Source organism: Dasypus novemcinctus, chromosome 8, assembly GCF_030445035.2.
Source record: "Dasypus novemcinctus isolate mDasNov1 chromosome 8, mDasNov1.1.hap2, whole genome shotgun sequence".
Taxonomy (NCBI): Eukaryota; Metazoa; Chordata; class Mammalia; order Cingulata; family Dasypodidae; genus Dasypus; species Dasypus novemcinctus.
The window spans coordinates 18,665,031-18,686,315 of NC_080680.1; the positions used below are offsets into that span (position 1 = coordinate 18,665,031).

Below are 21,285 nucleotides of genomic sequence, written 5' to 3' on the forward strand. Positions count from 1 at the left end.
AAGAGTTTAATGGGACCAAAGGGGCGTAAGCCCAGGCATGACATACCAGAAATGTGCTAAGTAATGGATGATTTGCTCCCCCTTGTCTTGTTTCATTTTCCTGAAATAATACCGTTGTATGGCTAGAGAGATTTAGCATGGGGTAAGGAAGATGCAGCAGGGATGGGAGTGTCTATTTTTCTTGAAGAGGTTAGAAGAAATAATAATTTCAACAAAAATCTATTGTATACCTAATATTATGCCTGTATGTAGAAAAAGAAGTTTAGGATGAAATCATTATGGCTAGTGACTTAGAAACGTGTGGGTATATAATTAGTTTCCCTTAGGCAGTCATCGTTTTGGAATTCAATAGACATACATCCCTTCAAAAACTTTAATTTGTATGGACAGTTCTTAGCTCTTGAGTTAGCTTACAGCTTTATATTTGAGTGTGAAAAAATTTCTGCTATTAATCAGAAATAAACCTTTCAGTTTCTTTCTGGTTTATATACCTCACAGAGAAATGGAATAAGCCAAAAATAAAACCAAGGGATACATCTCTTGACAGGTGAGAAAACAATAAAAGGAACATTATGAATTCTAAAAAAAATAAATAATAAAGCACACAATCAAAACAAAAATGTTACCCCACATCTACCTGGCCTCCATGATGTCTGATGAGAAATCAGCTGTTAATTTTATTGAGAACCCTTTGTGTGTGATAAATTGCTTCTCTTCTCCCCCACCCCTGGTTTCATTAACTTTCTTTCTTTTTCTTTTATTAAAAAAGTTGTAGGTTTACAGAAAAATCAGGCAGAAAATAGAGAGTTCCAATATACTTTCCCTATTATCGACACCTTGCACTAGTGTGGTGCATTTTTTATGATTAATAAAAGAATATTAATGTAATTGTGGGATTAACTGTACTTCATTGTTTATATTAGGACTTGCTGTGTTCTATAATCCTGTTTTTTTTTTAAATTTTATTCTAGTAACATAAATGTAACCTAAAACTTCCCCTTTTAACTACATTTAAATATATGATTCAGTGCTATTAATTATACTCACAATGTTGTGCTACCATCAGCACCATCCATTACTAAAACTTTTACATCATTCCACATAGAAACTCTGTACAATTTAAGCATTAACTCCCCTTTCCCTACCCCCACTCTGACCCTTGGTAACCTATATTCTAGCGGATTCATAGACTCAGAAACCAGAAATTCATTTCTCTCTTGATGCCGTCAAGATTCTCTGTCTTTGGATGTTGACAGTTCTATTATAATATACCTAGGCTCAATCTCTTTGAGTTTATGCTACATGAAATTCATTGGTCTTCTTGGATGTTTATATTAATGGTTTTCAGAAACTTTGAAGTGTTTGTGCTCATTACTTCTTTTTTAACTTTATTTTTAAAGAAGTTCTAGATTATAGAGAAGTTGCATTGAAAATATAGGGGATTCCCATCTACTCCACCCACTCCCTTTCTCCCATTTAATAACCTCTTACATTAGTGTGGTACATTTGTTACAATGATGAACAAATATTGAAGCACTGATATTAACCATGGTCTATAGTTTCAATTATGCTTTATACTTTGCACTGTACAATTCTATAGGTTTTGATATAATATATAGTGGCCTGTATCCATCATTCAATCTCATGCTGAACAATTCCAATGCCTCAAAGGTGGCCTATATTCCACTTATTCTTCCCTTCCCCTCCCCTTAGAACCTCTGGTAGCCACTATCTTTATATCAATATTATAAGTTCTTCCATTACTACAATAATAATAGGTTTATTTTGGTCCATAGTTGCATTTCCCCCTTAAGTTAGTTCATTCCTCAATTTTGAGGATTCTGGGATGGTGATGCCTCCTCTGCTTGAGAAGGGGCTTAGATCTTATGGGGCAGATGGAAGGAACTGTTTTGCTTACAGTTGTAGATACTCTTTGCTTTTGGGATGAGGATTGTCCATCCTCGTCATTTTGTTAGTTGTCCTGAGTGAGTCTGATGAACTGATGAGCAGGGTTTGGCTGCAACTCTGCTGAGATTCAGGGCTCAACTGACATATGAATAGACTGAAGATTTAAGTCTCCGGGAATATATTTAATGGATATAGTGCTAGGTATAAGTTCAAATTAAAAGGGGCAGAAGAATCACATGAAGAATCACATGAATCTAACTCTGTTACATTGGAGAAATAGGTTGTCATGTAGTCCAAGGTTAGGTCCATTGATGGGGTGCTGATTTCATGGGGTTGTGTGTCTTGCTTATAATGTCCAGATGTCTCTAGAGCCCTCAGTAGCACCCGGGTTTGAGACTTTGTTTACTGTGGCAGTTAGTGAAATATGCCTAAGTCATACGTAGGCAAAATCTCTGGAATGACCTCCCAATTCATTTTGAAATCTCTTAGCCATAAAAACCCTTTTGTATTTAACTTTTCCCCCTTTTGGTCAAGGCCTTTTTCCAAATGCATCGCTGGTTGGTGCTTGGTAATAATTTCTAGGTACCAGGGAGGCTCATCCTGCAGACTCACAGAGGTAGAGTCTGGAAGATAGGTTACTAGGAGATAGAAAGGGAGTAGAGAGTGGTGAGCTGATGCTCAATCTGGGCAGAATCTATGAAGAGGTGGATGAAGGAGATTTAGCAATGGTTGGGTGTGATGGTGGCACAATGATGTGAACAGGGTTGATGATGCAGGAGTGTGAGTGTGAGCGGGGCTGGGGGGATTGGTTGGGCTGTCCACAGAGCTGGGGGGAAGACGGGAGGAAGGAACAGGTGGACTCTGGGGAGGTAAAGTACTGGTTGAGAATACAATTGTAGGCTTGTTCTTTTGGTCGCTATAGCAGGGGAAGGTTATGGGGGCAGGGTGTTGGTGGTGGGGGATGTGTGGGGGAGGGTGCACCTGGGCATGCCTCTATGGCAGGGGTTCTTAACAAGGGGTCCATGAGCTTGAATTGAAATTTTTAAAAAAATGTTATTTTTGTGGGGACATGGTGTGGGTGTGTTATATTTATTAAGTAAGGTACAATATAGTACGTACTTAAGAAGGAGTCTATGGTTTTCACCTGACTGGCAAAGGGGTCTGTGGAGCAAAAAAGTTTAAGAACCCCTGCTCTGTGGTTCACATGAGGCTTTGTTCCCCCTTTTGGTCAATGTGTTCATGGGTCATAGGGTGTTATCTCTGGATGGAGACCCACACAATAACTAACAAATATTAAATTCCCATCCTGGGGAGTCCTGCTATGCTCTCTCTAGAGTACATAGGCACTGCCTAATAAAAGAAAACAGACCACTACCCTAAGCCCTCAATATTAGTGCTTGTACTTATGACCCTTATTCTTATACAATTGAAACTTAGCCTAAAAATAGCTATTGCTGGGAAGTGGATGTGGCTGAAGTGATGATAGGGCCTCCGCCTACCATATGGGAGGACTCAGATTCGATCCCTGGGGCTTCCTGGTGAAAAAGAAGAGAAAGCATGCCTGTGTGGTGAGCCAGTGCCCATGTGGTGAGCCGAGTGCCTGTGCAAGTGCCCGTGTGGCAAGCCCGTGTCCATGTGGTGAGCTGAGTGCCCGTGTGAATGCCCAGATGGCAAGCCAGTGCCAGCGAGGCAAGTCAAGTGCCTGCACAAGCTGAGTGCCCATGAGGCTAGCCAGTGCCTACACAAGTGAGTCACACAGCAAGATGATGATGCAACAAAAGAGAGATGAAGAGGAGAGTCAAGGTGAAGTGCAGCAGAAACCAGGAACTGAGGTGGTGCAGTTGACATCAGAAGTCCCCAAGATTGAATCCTGGTGAATCCTAGAGGAGAAAAAATGAGAAGAGAAGACAAAAAGAGAAATAAGATACAGAAGATCGCACAGCAAATGGACACAGACAGCAAAAACAGCAGGGTGGGGGGAGGGGGAGGAGAAGGGGGAAATAAGTAAATAAATAAATCATTTTTCAAAAAATCCATTGCCTAAGAGTAACCTCCTGAAAACCTCCTTGTCACTCAAATGTGGCTTCTCTGTAAGCCAAACTCAGCAAATAAACTCACTACCTTCCCCTGCAGTGTGGGACCATTATTTCTTTAAATATTCTTTCTACCTTGTTTTCTTTCTCTTCTCTTTTGAGACTCCCATCATACATATGTTTTGGGGCTTTATGGTGCTACTGAGGGCTCTGAGCTTCCACTCATTTTTTATAGAAAAAAAACCAAGAAGTTGACTTAAATGGCAAGACACCTAACTTGAAGGGAAAACTACCTAAGATTCATTTCTTTTAGAGTAATTTATCTCTACTTAAGGACAAATTGTTCATCATGTAACAGCTATGTATGTACAAAAAAAGTTATAAAATCATCTTTGGTTTTACAATGATAAGTGAAAAACATTAAAATTCTCCAATCAAACAAGGTATTTAGGGATTTTTAATGTTGGTTTTTCTTAAATAGAGGGAGCAAAATAACTCACTGGAATATAAAGATAAGAGCTGAATGAGCGTGTCACTAGTGGAGAAAGGGCATATTTTTGCAGAACTAGTATTTTTCCCTATCCCATCTCCATTTGATGTCAACCAAAACATAAAATTGGCCATTTAGTTAAAAAAAAAAAGCAGTATGCTTGTGCACATATTCCAGTTACTTAAAGTACAATATAAAGGAAATTATAATGTGGTAGTCAGGATGTGGTCGAACTTAATTGTGGTTTTTCTAATTAAGAATGTATTCTTGGTCCACAGAAACAGAGTTTTAGAGTAAAGATGCACCCTTCATTTTTAAAAATTCAAGTATATCATTCATACATGAACATACATAAACAGTAAGTGTATAGTAAAAGATGTAAACTTACAAAATGAGCTTGTGTAACATCATACCAGGGTCCCATATATCACCCCTCCACTGACACCTTGCATTGTTGTGAAACATTTGTTACAAACTATGTAAGAGCATTGTCAAAATATTACTACTCACTATGGTCCATATCTTATATTTGGTGTATTTTCCCCCAACCCTCCCTATTTTTTAAATATGTTTTTATTACAGAGGTTGTGAATACACAGAACTATCATGGCCATGTGTAAAATTCCCACACACTACCCCTTTACCAACACGCCACACTACGCTGGAACATTTGTTACAGATTATGAGATAATATCATCAGACTATTACCACCACGCATACATTTGGCACATTTTTCCATACCCCCTGTAGAAATTTGAAATTATTTATGAATTGCAAAAATAGATATTGGATTGTGTTTGTAAACTGGTCTGTTCCTCTGGGCATATTAGATTGTAGTATCTTCAGAGGGTTCACTTTTACTTGATTAAATTATGATTAGGGCTTTGATTGGGCCATGTTAGTAGAACACAGAGAAAACAACAAGGCAGAGGAGTTAGTTGGAGTTTTGATGCTGGAGCCCCAGGAAGTAAACACACAGAGAAGCAGATGCGTGAGGAAAGAGAAGGCTCTATTAGACACAGCAGAGGCCCTGGGAGGAGAGATGAGCCATTCACCTGAAAGTCTACAGCTGACCTTGTGGAGAGAACAGAGCAGCTGAGCCCAGAGAGAAATGAGCCCCAGGTCAGAGATGAGATTTATCCCAGCCTACAGCTGATATTGGAAGAAGCTGGGACCATGGAGCCTTAAGAGGAAGAGGCTGAACTCTTGCAGATGTCAGCAGCCATCTTGCTCCAACACAGAGCAAAGAACTTTGGTGAGGGAAGTAACTTATGCTTTATGGCCTGGTAACTGTAAGCTACCCCAAATAAATGCCCTTTATAAATGCCAACAGATTTCTGGTACTTGGCATCAGCACCCCTTTGACTGACTAATACACCCATCCACTATTAACACAGTATCTCTTTGGCATTGATGCAAGAATATTACAGTATTGCTGTTAACCATAATCCATAGGTCACACCAATTGTATTTTCCCATGCTTCTCCACATTCCCACCATCCTGCAATAGTGACATACTTCTGCTCTAGCTCACAGAAGGATACACTTGCATCTGTACAATCAACCATAATTTTCATCTACCTCTGGGTTCAATATTATTTAGTCCCTAGATTATTCTCTAGCTTTCTTTCATATGACATTTATATTCCTCGACCACCCTTTTCAGCCATGATCCCATTTATAAACCTGCTGCTATTCACTATAATGTATTACCATCAACTCTATCCATTTCCATACTTTTAGTGTAAAGTTAATAAAACTTCTACATACATTAAACATCAGCAGTTCTTCTCAGCCCTCCTCTTATCTTCTAATAGCCTATACTTCAGGTTTTAGCTCCAAGTGTTTATTCTTCATATTTAGTCCGTATTAATGAGACTGTGAAATATTTTCCTTTTGTGTATGGCTTACTTCTCTTAGCATAGTGTCTTCAAGATTCATCCATATTATCTTTTGTGTCTCAATTTCATTTCAACTTACTGCAGGATAGTATTCCATTGTATATGTATACCACATTTTATTCATTGATTGATGAACACTTGGGTTGTTTCCATCTTTTGGCAACTGTGAATGAGACCTCTGTGAACATCATTGTGCAGATGTCCGTTCATGTCACAGTTTTTAGTTCTTCTGAGTATGTTCTTAGTAGAGGAATTGCTGATCATATGGCAGTTCTATGTTTAGCTTCCTGAGGAACCACCAAACTGTCTTCCACAGAGGCTGCACCATTTTATAATCCCAAACCAACAGTGAAGGAGTGTTCCTATTTCTCCACATCCTGTCTAGCACTTATTGTTTTCTGTTTTTTAAAAATAATGGCCATTCTTTGTGGTGTGAGATATCTCATTGTTATTTTGACTTGCAGTTCCCTAATAGCTAGTGATACGGAACATTTTTTCATGTGCTTTTTGGCCATTTGTATTTCTTCTTTGTCAATTTAAATTGGTTGTCCTTTTTTAAAATTGGATTCCTTGTTCTTTTATTGCTGAGTTGTATGATATCTTTATATTGAATGAAAAATCAAACCCTTATTGGATATGTGGTTTCCAAATATTTTCTCCCATTGAGCAGGCTGCCTTTATACTTCTTGATGAAGTTCTTTGAATCACAACTGTTTGAGGAGGTCCCATTTATTCATGTTTTCTTTCATTGCTCATTTCAGTGTAAGGTTTAAGAACACACCACCAGGTCTTGAAGATATTTTCCTATATTTTCTTCTAGGAGCTTTATGGTTCTTGCTTTTATATTTAGGACTTTAATACATTTTGAGTTAATTTTTGTATAAGGTATGAGATAGGGAATCTCTTTGTTTCTTTTGGCTATGGATATCTCGTTCTTCCAGCACCATTTGTTGAATAGACTGTTCTGCCCCAGCTAGGTGGGTTTGACAGGCTTGTCAAAAATCATTTGACCACAGATGTGAGGGTCTTTTTGATTTTGTTAATTCTCTCTATTGTTTTTCTGTTCTCAAATTCATTTATTTCTTCTTTGCTGCTTGTTATTTCATTCCTTTTACTTGCTTTGGGAATAGCTTGCTGTTCTTCTAGTTCCTCCAGTTGTAATTGATTTTAGGTAATTGATTTTAGTGCTTTCTTCTTCTTCTTTTTTTTAAGATTTATTTCTCTCCCCTTCCCTGCCCCTTCCAGTTGTCTGTTCTCTGTGTCCATTCACTGTGAGTTCTCTGTGTCCACCTGTATTCTTGTCAGCAGCACCCGGAATCCATGTCTCTTTGTTGCGTCATCTTGCTGCGTCAGCTCTCCGTGTGGGCAGCGCCACTCCTGAGCAGGCTGCACTTTTTTTGTGTGCTGGGCAGCTCTCCTTACAAGGCGCACTCCTTGCACATGGGGCTCCCCTATGCGGGGACGCCCCTGCGTGGCACGGCACTCCTTGCGCACCTCAGCACTGCGCATGGGCCAGCTCCACACGGGTCAAGGAGGCCTGGGGTTTGAACCGAGGACCTCTCATGTGGTAGGCAGATGCCCTATCCATTGGGCCAAATTCCCTTCCCTCTTCTTTTTTAATGTAAGCATTGAGGGCTATAAATTTACTGTCAGCACTGCCTTTGCTGCATCCCATAGGTTCTGCTATATTGTGTTCCTGTTTTCATTCTTCTTAGGATATTTATTGATTTCTCTTAAAATTTCTTCTTTGACCCACTGATTATTTAAGAGTGTGTTGCTTAATCTCCAAATATTTGTGAATTTTCCCTCTTTCTTAGGAGGCTCCATTTTAATAGATATCTCCTTTCTGCTGCTGGAACACATAAATTGTATCTTCATCTTCCATTTCCAACTGTGCAAGTGTGTCTGTTTCATTGATTGTCTGCCCATAAAGTCAGAATCTGACCTGCCTCATTAACAACCCCTGTCATATCAATAGGGTTTCATTAGTTTACTAAGTTGTGTATGCCTCTTCATCTTAAACTGCACCACAGAACCATTCTGCTCTGCCACCCTCAAATTAATATGATCATTGTTATCATTCTCCTTACTTGGATTTTTCATCAGTCACGGAGAGAGCCTGAGTCTCCTCAGCTGCTGCTTCACAAAAGAAGTACCAGATCCACACTGTTTGAGCCTCCATTCATTTTTCTCCTTTTTATTTCTTAGACTGGATAATCTCAGTTAACCTATCATCAAGTTCATGATTCTTTTGTTAACTCAAATCTGTTGTGATTTTTTTAAGGAGGTACCAGGAATTGAACCCAGGACCTTGTACATGGAAAGCAGGGGCTCAACCATATCCACTCCCCAATGAGAGTTGGTTTTTGTTGTTGTTTGTTTGTTTTTAGGAGGTACTGGGGATTGAACCTGGGACTTCATACATGGGAAACTGGCCCTCAACCACTTGAGCTACATCCACTTCCCTCTAGTGAATTTTTAAGATCAGTTATTGTACTTTACAAGTCCAGAATGTCTACTTGGTTCCTTTTTAATATCTGTCTCTTTATTGCTATTCTCTCTGTGGCGAGACATCATTTTCATGCTTTTCTTTAGTTGCATAGACATGGTTTCCTTTAACTCTTTGAACATATTTAAAATAGTTGTTTTAAAGTCTATCTAGTAAGTGCAACATCTGGGCATACTCAAAGATAGTGCCTATTGATTGCTTCCCTTGACCCCCAAGTATATGGATCAACCATTCTTGTTTCTTTGTATGTTTCATAAATTTTTTATTGAAAACTGGGCATTTTAAATAATATATTGTAACAATTCTGGAACTCATATTTCCCCCCTCTTCCAAGTTTGTTTTTTGCTGTCACTTGTTTTAGTTATTGTTTGTTTATTGACTTCTCTGAACAAATTCTGTAAAGTCTGTATTTTGGTCACATGTGGCTTCTGAATCTCTGCTCGGTAATATCTGCTTGGGTAATGATTGGACAAAGCTTTTCTTAAATGCCAGGAATGAATTAACCTTCCATTCTTTACCAAGATGGTTCTGTTGTTTGTGTTGGAGCATATCTTCAGCACTTAGCTAGGCTGTTTATAACTCTGCCTTAAGCTTCACTTTCTCCTGGCACAGAGCCTCAAGGTCAGTCAGAGGTGAGAACTTAGGGCATTCTCAGGTCTTTGCTGATCATGAGCAAAGCACTACACATATGCCTGCCTTCTAGTTTCTCAGGAATATCGTAACTTTCCAAATTCCCTATGGACATCTGATTTTCTTTTTAAACTTTTTGGTTAGTTTATTACTTGCCCTATTTTTTTCCTATCACCTCAGGCAGCTGTGACATTAAAACATTTGCCAGTAAATGTTTTTGACAAATGCCCCCTTGGGAGTGGCTTTTCACACTGCGTGAGCTCTAAGTTAAATCAAATAAAGAAAATCCTTTTCAAGTCTGGTCTTCCAGGGAACCCCCTGGAAGGTCAAATAATGATAATTCTTTGGGAATGAAATTTTGAAAGAGCTCCAGTTCCATTCTACTTCTGGTACTGGGAATGCAGGGTGGTATTTTCAAAGTTACCACTGAGCTGGAGAGCTGAATATGGGACTAGGTTAAGTTAAAATGCCATAAATATCACTGTTCTTACTGAGATTTAGCCATTTTTCTTGAATTAGTTCTCCCTGGGTTGCTTTAAGCCTTTGGTTAATTTCTAGAGTTTTGAAAAAATAGATTGACAATTATTGCCAGTTTTTTCACTGATTTTATGGAGAGGTAAATTATCAGAGGTTCCTACTCTGCTATTTTCATTGATATCCTCCACTCATGGCATTACTTTTTTTATTAAGTCTCTAATAAGTCTAAGCACGGTATCTCTGGAAAATAATATGACAATTTGTCATGTTTGTATTTTTACTATCTTTAAAAATGGTTTTTATTGAATGAATAATTCACAAACATAAGTTAACTATAATATATACAGATTGATATTCTATGTGCTGTGATGCCATTTGGATGCTAAAAAAAATTCTCATGTCTTTAGATGCATTTTTTAAAATTTGAAAACTGTTTAAAATGAAACATGAAACGTGAAACACTGTTATTGTTTTTCTCAGTGTATTTCTCTGTTTGTTGAAATCATTTAAAAATTTCCTCTAGCAAAGTTTTGTAGTTCTCATTGTAAAGGTCTTGCTTAACTTTTGTCAAACTTAACCCTATTTCATATTTTTTATGCTATTGCGAATGTTATTCTATCAGTGTACTTAATTTTTTTAGATGATTTAGATTTACAGAAAAGTTGGGCAGATAATACAGAGTTCCCAAATACCTGCTACATAGTTTCTCCCATTATAAACATTATTGCAATTAATGAACGAATCATACATAATTATTAACTTATATCCATAGTTTATTCAATTTTTTTTTAGTTTTTACCTAATTTCCTTATCTGTTTCAGGATCCCATCCTGGACACGACAGTATATCTAGTTGTCATGTCTCCTTAGGCTCTTCTCTGCTGTGACAACTTCTTAGACTTTCCCTTTTCTGATGACCTCGACAGTTATTAGTATTCTGGTAAGGAATATTGTAGGATGCCCCTCTTAGAATTTGTCTGATGTTTTTCTCATCATTAGCCTAGGTTTACTGGTTTTGGAGAGAAAGATCACAGAGATAAAGTTCCATTTCCATCATGTCATATCAGAGGTGTAGACTATCAACATGACTTATGGCTGTTTATATTGTCCTGGATTAGTGTTTGTCAGGTTTCCTCAATGTAAGGTTTTTTTTTTCACATTGGAATTTTCTTTACTTTGGATTTTTTTCTTCCTTTTCATACTGTACTCTTTGGAAGGAAGTCATTAAGGCATAGATCATATTTAAGGAGCGGGGAGTTATGCGCCACCTCCTTGAGAATGGAGTATGTATATAATTTATTTGTAATTCTCTTGCATGAAGAATATTTCTCTTCTCCCTTGTTTATTATGTTATTCAATAATTTATTTATATCAACATGAACTTACGGATATGCCTTTTATACATGGGTTATAATCCAATGCTACCTTATTTTATTGCTTAAATTGTTTCAACTTTGGCCATTGGAAGCACTTTCAGTTGAATCCTGTGTCCCTTGGACATGCTTGTCTTAAATATTTCTTATCTCCATCATAGAAATAGCCATTTCCCAAGGAGGCCTGGTTCCTGTTATTGGAGACCAATATTAGAAACCAAGATCTTGGAACAAGGTATGTGAAATATCTTTTTAAAATGATATAATGGGGGAGCAGGTGTAGCTCAGTGGTTGAGCACCTGCTTCCCATGTACAAGGTCCTGACTTCAATCCCCAGTACCTCCTCAAAAAGTGATATAAGTACTTGGACTAAGCAATAGTTTCTTAAATATATGACATCAAAAGCACAAGTAACAAAGAAAAAATGGATTAATTAGATTTCATCAAAATGAAAAACTTGTGTGCTTCAAAGGATAGCATCAAGAATGTGAAAAGAATGAGAGTAAATAGTTTCTAATCATATATATGATAAGAGTCTAGTATCCAGAATACATAAAAAATACAGCTAAACAACAAAAAGACAAACAAACCAGTTAAAATATGAACAAAGGACTTGAATAGACATTTCTCCAAAGAAGATGCACAAATGGCCAATAAGCATATGAAAAGATATTCAACATTATTAGTCATTATAAAAATGTAAATCAAAACCACAATTAGATACCACTACAGACCCAAGAGACAAATTTATTTTTCGAGGTTACTGGAGCTAGGGATTGAATCTGGGACCTCATATGTGGGAAGTCACTGTTCAACCACCAAGCCACATCGGCTCCCCTGAGTTGGCTATCTCATTTGTTTTGCTCACTGTTTATTTTTGTTTCTAGGAAGCACCAGGGACTGAACCCAGAAACACCCATGTGGAAAGCAGGACCTCAACTGCTTGAGCTATAACTGCTCCCAGAAACTATTTTTTAAAAAAAGAAAATAACAAGTGTTGATAAAGATGCAAAGAAATTAGACTCCTCGAGCATTGTTGGTGGGAATGTAAAGTGGAATAGCCACTATCAGAAACAGTTTGGTGACTCCTCAAAAATTTAAACATGACATTGACCCATCAGTTCCATTCCTAGTTATATACCCAAATGAACTGAAAACATATGTTCATGTATAAATCTTCATAGCTATTCATAACAGACAAAAAGTGGAAGCAATCCAAATGCCCATCAACTGATGAATGGATAAACAAAAAATGGTATATCTATACTATGGGATATTATTCAGCAATAAAAAAGAAAAAGATTGATATACTGATGTGTAGTAGCACATGGATAAATCTTGAAAACATTATGCTGAGTGATAGAAGCCAGACACAAAATGTTATATATTGGGGGTAGATATAGCTCAAGTGGTTGAGTGCCTGCTTCCCATGTATGAGATCTCAGGTTTGATGCCTGGTACCTCCTAAAACAAACAAACAAATGAAAAAACCCAGCTCTCTTTGGGGAATAGATGTAGCTCAGTGCTTGAGTGCCCCTGTTACCTCCTAAAAAAAAGTCATATATTATATGATTATATAGACATTAATGTCCAGAATAGGCAAATCCACAGAAGCAGGTAATAGACTACTGATTACAAGGGAATGGAGGGAGGGATGAATTGGGAGGTACGGGGTTTCTCTTTGTTTTGGTAGAAATTTTCTGGAAATAGTAGTGATTGTTGCACAATATTGTGAATATACTAAAAACCATTGAACCACTCTAAAATGGCTGAAACGAAATTTACATTATGTGACTTTTATTTCAATAAGAATTTTTAGTGGCATAATGATCACTATAGGAAAATCAGAAAATAAGGATAAGCAAAAAGAAGAAAATTAAAATTCCCTAATTCCATCCTTCAAATATACAATGTTTCACATTATTTTATATGCATACATAGACATTTAAATAAATGACATCACAACATATCATACTTTCAGATCCTGAGGCAGATCCTGAGAAAAGGGTTTGAATATATAAGAAGTTTCTTTAGGAGGAGAAGAAACCATTGGTAGGAGAGTGGGGAATATGAGACAAGGAAGGGAAAGCAGCAAGTAAAGTATGCCTTATCATGCAAGTTAGCACTGGGCAACTGGCGCTGAATCTCACTGGAGAAAATGAGAGCCAGTGTAGATCATGCACTGAGCTGGGTATTTATATACCAACTCCTGTCTTCATTGCTTGAGAGGTACAGTGTTAATTCCCCAGCACTTTTGGCTTATTGTGTGCAGAAGTAATTCAGGGATGAGAGTAAGTTCTCAGGCAAAGAGATTCAGGTTCTAGCAGATGAATGTCCAGTAACATGCACAGAAATGGTAAGGGTGAGGGAAAATGGGTGGGGCACTAATTACATATATTGCATAGCTATGTATATTTGTATATATCGGTGTGTGTATATGTATAGATACTTGTATTTAGAACTATAACTCTAGCTATCTGATTTATTTCCATTCAAGGAGTCAGTTTGGATACAGATTAATCTTTTATATCTGGCTATATTTAAAAGCATTTTAATTTTATTAAAAGGCTGTTCAAAATTGCAAACATCATTCCAGGAATGACATTTGAATTTTCCACAATTCCTATAGAGCAATACCTTGTCAAAATAATTTTTAGCAAGGGTGTCATGATAATGCTAAGTTAGTTTAAATTTTTATTGCAAAATTAATATTACGTGAACTTGCAGGCAATATTTCATAGTACATTATTCTGATGCTATTGCTTCTGAGATGTATTGCTGGTAATAGCCCTGTTTACAAGAACAGAAAAGCTCCATGTTGAGAAGATGTTAATTGTAAAATTTATGCTTCATTGGAGTAAATTTATAGGAGATTATCTAGGGTAAATCATTTATAACCAATTAGCATTGCCCTTTCTAAGCTATGACTTTTTGCTTTTTCTTTTTGTCAATGGAAGTTTGGGTCATTTTCCATCCTGTTGCTCCAAGCCAGTCGTGTGGCACGAAGACTACTCAAACATTCCCCGAATCTTCCAGGCACATCCTAAAGGGATGGGAAGCTTGGGGATTGGTGGGGGAAGGACAAGAACTGCTGTTAACAAATCTTTGGGAAACTTTCTCTCTAGTTTAAGGGCATCCAAATAAAAAATATTGCATACAATGTAACTAAGTGAAGAAAACACTACTTTTGTCAGCTGGCTCCCCAGTCCCTTCTAGAGAGGGACAAATCCTTCCTTCTTTCTTTACATTTTTATCTAATTATTTTCATTAAGTTATTTTATTTAATTTTCTTTATTTCTTTAATTATTTATTAATTAGTTGACTAATGGAACAAATTAAATATTTGGGATATAAGGTGAGATTCTGGATGTCAAGGGACATCCAGGAGGAACCCTTTCCCCAATGCTTCATAAATCTTCAGTTGCCTTCTAAAGTAATATATCCTTTGTCTAAGTGATGTTTGGATTGTGGCAACCGAAGAAGGAGCAGAAGTATGGGCCATGCCAGTCAGTGTGGTATGGAACAAGGGGAAGCCAAATGCAAGAGGCAGAGAAGGCCAAGAGAAGGCGAGGCCCCTCCTCAACCTCAGTATCAGGCTCTCTGGGAAGATCTTGAACTCTTACAAGCTGTGGAATTTGAGGATTCAAGGCAATTTAATCTACCCCTCAAGGAGTAAGTAAGATGGCTTCCAACTGCAGTTGGGGTTACAAAAGGCATTTGCATCAAACAGATGTGGCTCAAGTGATTGGGCTCCCATCTACCGTATGGGAGGTCCAGGGTTCAATTTCTGGGCCTCCTGGTGAAGGTGAGGTGGCCTGCACAGTGAGCCTGGCCCAAGAGGACTGCTGGCCCATGTGGCAAGCTGGCCCAAGCAGAGAGTTGGTGCAGGAAGACGACACAACAAAAAGAGACACAGATGAGAGACAAGAGATGCAGCTGACCAGGGAGCTGAGGTGGCATAAGAGATTAAGCACCTCTCTCCCACTCCAGAAGGTCCCAGGATCGATTTGCCATGCTGCCTAAAGAGAAGACAAGCAGACACAGAAGAACACATAGGGAGTGGACACAGAGAGAAGACAGTAAGTGCAAAACAATGAGGGGGAGGGGAGAAATAAATAAATAAATCTTTTTTTTTTTTAAAGGCATTTGTTAGTCTCTCCAGGGCTAGCAAAATTCATTTATCTATGCAATAAATATTAACTAATTACTTATGTATCAGTCGCTGAGATGACAACAGTATACAAGACATGTTCTCCACCCCTATGGAGTTTACCATGTAGAAAGGAAAATAGAAAGTAAACAAATACTCCCAATACTTTAGTAATTAGAGTTATAATTGGTTACAATTGTATTATTTAATAAATTGAGTTAATCTCCTACAAAAGTTTGCAATTTAATGGGAATGCAGTTGGGAATAACTTTAACAATACAAGTGTATTCTATGTATCCTTTTAGTCCCAGCTGAACTAGCCTCTCTTCTTTGAGACTTTCTGAATCTCTACCTTTGTAAATGGAATTTAACCAATCCTTTATATGTCTCAGTGCATTTTGCACCACACTTTAATTTTGGATAATCATGTTGGATGTAAGTTATAAGCTAGTCTTCCCCACTAGACTGTCAGTTCCTCATAGGCAGTTTGTTTACTCAACTTGGTATTATTCAATTTAATAAACATTGGTTGAGAACCTACTATGTATTGGGCACAATGCCAGTTGTTAGGGACACAAAAATATATATACTCTTAGCTCTTAGCATCATATCCAGCGTAAGGAGGAAAGAGAAACAGGAATTGAGATGCAGGAAAGGACTAAAGTAGAGAAAGAACAAAGGGAGATCAAAGAGGAAGGCTTTGTGATGGTGGGAGAAGAAACAACCAGGGTTTGAACTAGGGCAGGGGCAGCAGGGATGGAATGGAGAGAATAAATTTAGGAGCCATGTTGGAGATAGAGCCTAGAGGAATTGGGTTTTGGGGAAAGAGAAGTTTAAGGTGAAGATATTAGTTAATTTTCTTTTCCTCTTTCTTTCATAGCACTGACTTTAAATAGTTTCAGGTTCAGCCACCACACCATGGAGCCTAGAGTGCCTACAACTGAAAGCAGGAGGATTGCATCCAGTATCCATGTGGAATCTGAGCCTCCTCTTGACATAGAGGTACAACGGACACAACCAATCCAAGGTCCACAGAGAAAAGGTGGCATTGGAGTGGGAAAAGTGGACATGGTGGCTGATGGGTATGGGGAATGGCAGGAAGAGATGAGATGTGGAGGCGCCTTTGGGACTTGGAGTTGCTCTGGATGGTGCTTCAGGCGCAATCACCGGACATTGTAAATCCTCCCAGGGCCCACTGGATGGAATGTGGGAGAGTATGGGCCATGATGTGGACCATTGACCATGAGGTGCAGAGATGCCCAGAGATGTACTTACCAAATGCAATGGATGTGTCATGATGATGGGAGTGAATGTTGCTGGGGGGGGGGGGGGGGAGTGGTGGGGTGGGGGTGGTGGGGTTGAATGGGACCTCATATATTTTTTTTAATGTAATATTTTTACAAAATCAATAAAAAAAAAAACAAATGAAAAGAAATGCATTTTAGAAAGACAAGAATAATTTTTTTTTACATTCCAGAGTCATTCCTAATTGTAGAATGTATTAACTTCATAAAGAAATTCAATTATTCAACATGTTGCATATCACTTCATAATCTTCTGGTATGCTATATGTAATTAACTCACAAGTACTCACTGATTAAGGAGTATTCTCTTTGGCACTATCCAGAATGTGAGGAAATGACACATAAAGAGGGCTAATTTCACTTTTTCAAAAAAACAATCCTCCCTTTTTTCAAAGGTTTTATTTTATTTATTTCTTCCCCTCCTCCTTCCCCCCATTGTCTGCTCTCTGTGTCCATTCACTGTGTGTTCTTCTGTGCCTACTTGTATTTTCATTAGGCGGCTCCGGGAACTGATTCTGAGACCTTCTGGAGTGGGAGAGAGGTGATTACTCTCTTGTGCCACCTCAACTCCTTATTCTACTATGTCTTCTTATTTTCTCTCTTTTGTGTCTCCTGTTGCGTCATCTTGCTGCACCAGCTCTCCGCATCAGCCGGCACTCCTGCATGGGCCAGCTTCTGTGTGGGCCAGCTTGCCCTCACCAGGAGGCCCTGGGCATCGAACCCTGGACCTCCCATATGGTAGACAGGAGCCCAATTGGTTGAGCCATATCCATTTCCCTAATTTCACTTTTTAAAGCTATTAATTGAGTACCAGATTTCATACACTTTATCTCATTTACTCCTCAAGCAATTCTGAGATAGGTCCTAATTTCATTGTAAAATTATTTTGGATATAGCTAGCCTGCTTTAATTAAATTAGCTTTTTATGATTTCTCATTATAAATCAAAGTGCATAGTTACTGAAACTTTTTAAGCTCAGTAATTTCTACTACATGCTTATGTAGCCAATCAGCTAATTCCCTGTTTGTTTGTTATTGAGTCTGTAGCATAAAGAGGCTTTTCCAAAGTCAGATCAGTTGTGGTGTCTACTCACATATACAAATTTGCTTCCCAAGTTGAAGAATTAGTGTCATATAATAAGTCTTGTTCACTTATGAATTTCTTGTTTAATTTTTATTTTAAAGGTTTCTTCCAGTAAATGTTTGTTGTTTTTTTTGCCTTTTCTTATTATAATTTCTGTGAAAACTTCCTATTTTTCCCCTTAAAGCTCATTCATTGCTCTATATATTCTTTTCAATTAATCTTCTAAACCTGAACAAAAAAATTCTTAGAACCTCTACTTATAGTAAAAAATTTGACCTATTGTTCCTAAGTCCAGATACAAACAAGAGACAATAGTTTAAGTCCTATTAAGAATCAAGTGTCCACTGCCTAAAATTCACCTAGATATTGCTAATACAAGCAAAGGACATACAAAAAAGAATCAGGGAAATTATATATATATATATGTATGTGTATATATATATATATACATACACACTTTATTATTATTATTATTTTTAAGGAGGTACCGGGGATTGAACCCAGTACCTTGTACATGGGAAGTAGGTGCTCAACCACTGAGCTACACCCGCTCCCGAGGAATTTATATTTTGAAAAGCAATTTTCTTACTTTGGCATGTGCACATTTGAAAACATCCCCAATTAAACTAATTTATCTGTAACATTCATGTACCTTATGCCTTCAAATTAGAAGATTTTGAAGTACAATGCTGAAGGGACTGTTACAAGAAATCAGCCATTTCAATAGAGATTCTTTTGAAGTTCAGAGATATCTGTGAGCAGGTTGCATGGGAGCCATAAACCTTCAGGGATCATCAATTGTTTGAAGCATCTTAGACTTTGAAAAGTAAATATAACTTTATTAAGGAGTCATAATGGGAACAGATTTGGCTCAACTGATAGAGCATCCGCCTACCATATCGGAGGTCCAGGGTTCAAACCCAGGGCCTCCTGACCTGTTGGTGAGCTGGCCCATGTGCAGTGTTGATGCATACAAGAAGTGCTGTGCCATGTGGAGGTGTCTCCCACGTAGGGGAGCCTCATGAGAAAGGAGCGTGCCCCTCAAGGAGAGCCACCCTGTGCAAAAAAAAGCACAGCCTGCCCAGGAGTGGTGCTGCACACATGGAGAGCTTACGCAACAAGATGATGCAACAAAAAGAGACACAGATTCCTGGTGCTGTTGACAAGCATGCAAAGAGGACGCAGAACACACAGCAAATGGACACAGAGAGCAGACAATGGGGGATGGGGGAGAAAGGGAGAGAAATAAATTTAAAAAATAAATCTTTTTTAAAAAAGTCATAAATATTAAGTATAGAAAATTATACAAGCACAAGAAGAAAATAAACATCACCTGCTCTCCCACTATCCAGTTAGAACTAGTGTTGCTATCTTGGTGACTGTCCTCCGGGGATATTTCTATGTATGTATTCACATTTCTCTTTTAGTTAAGACTTTTTGTTGTTGTTGTTGCAAGTTACAGAAAATAGAAACCCGGTATCTTCTGGAAACCATGGACAGAAATACAACCAAGACTTAGAAAGAGCCTCTGGGACCTGAAGGGTCTTTTTTATTTTTTAATTTTTAAAAAAGTTTTAAAGGGAGTAAAAAGTTTATTAAGAAACAAGAAGAGAGATAAGTACACAACCTGAGACATGGGTTGCAGGTGTGCTACAGGGTGAGATGTACACGTGGGGCCCAGGTTATACTTTTTTAAAGCTTTTGCTCCTTCCCTTTCCTAATGTTGGGGATGGGCCCAGCTGTTTGCTGTTCTGATTGGCGACCCCACCTGTTAGTTTTCAGGGGCCCAATGTGGAGGCCTGTTGTTTGGATCTATCTGGGGCTTCTTTTTGACCCTGGTAAGAGTTCTGCAGGGTCATTAAGAGGCCAGGAAGTACAGTCTCCACAGGTCTTTTCCACTGGACTCTGTGGGTTAGACTTGTCTTCTCACTCTAGATTATCTTTCTTCACTTCTCCATTGACATGGCAGATTATGGCTACCCATAGCTCTTCAACATGCCTGTCAACATTCTAGCCCCTCACAGAGAGTGGCTAGCTTTCTAAGACCTAATTCCAAATTCTGCCCATGGCTTAGGAAGCTACGGCCAGGGGAGTAAAGTCAGGCAATAAATATAAACCAAAACCGTTGATGCTGCTGATGCTGGTGCCTTACACATTTTGAGAACAAAAACCTAAGGTTTAGGCTGCATCTCTTAGATCCTCAGTATCTGACTGTGAGATTGGGTAGAGTGAGGGAGGAGATAGGTTACCTGATTTTTAATGTCACTGGTCTGAAAGTGACACACATCACTTCTGATCACATTTCATTGACAATAACGTGTCATATGACCCCACCTAGATACACAGAGTGCTGATGCCTGACAAAACATCTGTGCAATCACTCTAATGCAATCAAAGACCACTCTCAAGACATCAAGGCTTCAAAGAGAGAAAGAGTTTTTATTGCATTTGCACAAGGCAGGAGAATAGGAGACGCAATTCTCAAATCTATTTTCCCTGAATTGGAGAAACTTTGGGTTTTATGAAAACCAAACACAAGAGGGTGGGGATCATGATGTTGGGATTTAAGATATATTGATTGATTTGTTTAATTGGAAGTACGTAATTGCAGGTCCCAGAGGCTGGCTGAGGTAAGCACTGGGTTACAGGTTACAAACTGGATCATAAATTGCTTAATTAACATCCACTAGGAACTGACAAAGTCCAGCTAGGTAGTACATAAACTAGACAAAATTGTAAATCACCTAATTAACATGACTAAGTTTAACAAAGTGGGTCAACACAGACTTGTTAAGGATTGGCAGAATCCATGCACAGTAAGATAAGGGAATGAAAACAGAGGCCAGCTACAATTTAAAGGTTAGCAGTTATAAAATATAGTATTAGAATCAAATAAATAACTTTCAGATGTTTGTCTCTAGCTGCTTTACTCTTTTGGCTATCCTTTCTTCTCCTCTTGTCTTCTACACTCTCCTCCAAGTCTCTCCCTCCTGCCTTTTTCTTTCAGGCTGTAAAGCTCCCTTTAATACTTTCTTGAAAGTCAGATTCTTTTTTACAAACCCTCTTAGTTTCTGTTTATTTGTGACTATTTTAAACTCACTTTCATATTTGAAGGAAAATTTGCCAGATAAAGAATTCTTGCTTGGCAATTTTTCTCTTTATCTTAATTATATCATTCCACTGTCTTCTCATCTCCATGGTATCTAATGAGAAATCCATGCTAAACCTTACTGGGCATCCTTTGTATGCAATGGTTTGCTTCTCCCTTGTTGCTCTCAGAATTTTCTCTTTATCTTTGATGTTTGACATTCTGAGTATTATGTGTCTTGGACTAGGTCTATTCAGATTTAGTCTGATTGGGGTATGCTACACTTCTTGGACATGAATATTCATTTCTTTCATGAGAGTGGGGGAATTTTCAGCCATTA

General features: G+C 38.2%; 1 long non-coding RNA gene across 2 annotated transcripts in view; it reads left to right on the plus strand.

The window, feature by feature from the left end:
* Positions 1-16,905, plus strand: part of LOC105747342 (uncharacterized) — a 32,501-nt gene extending 15,596 nt beyond the window's left edge. Inside the window, exons 4-7 of one of the 2 annotated variants that reach the window (XR_009186750.2) lie at positions 10,770-10,887; positions 11,482-11,555; positions 14,278-15,399; positions 16,351-16,905. This is a non-coding gene — a long non-coding RNA (uncharacterized lncRNA). The remainder of the gene's footprint in view (positions 1-10,769; positions 10,888-11,481; positions 11,556-14,277; positions 15,400-16,350) is intronic. The other variant, XR_009186749.2, reaches the window with a different exon arrangement.
* Positions 16,906-21,285: the final 4,380 nt, after the last annotated feature.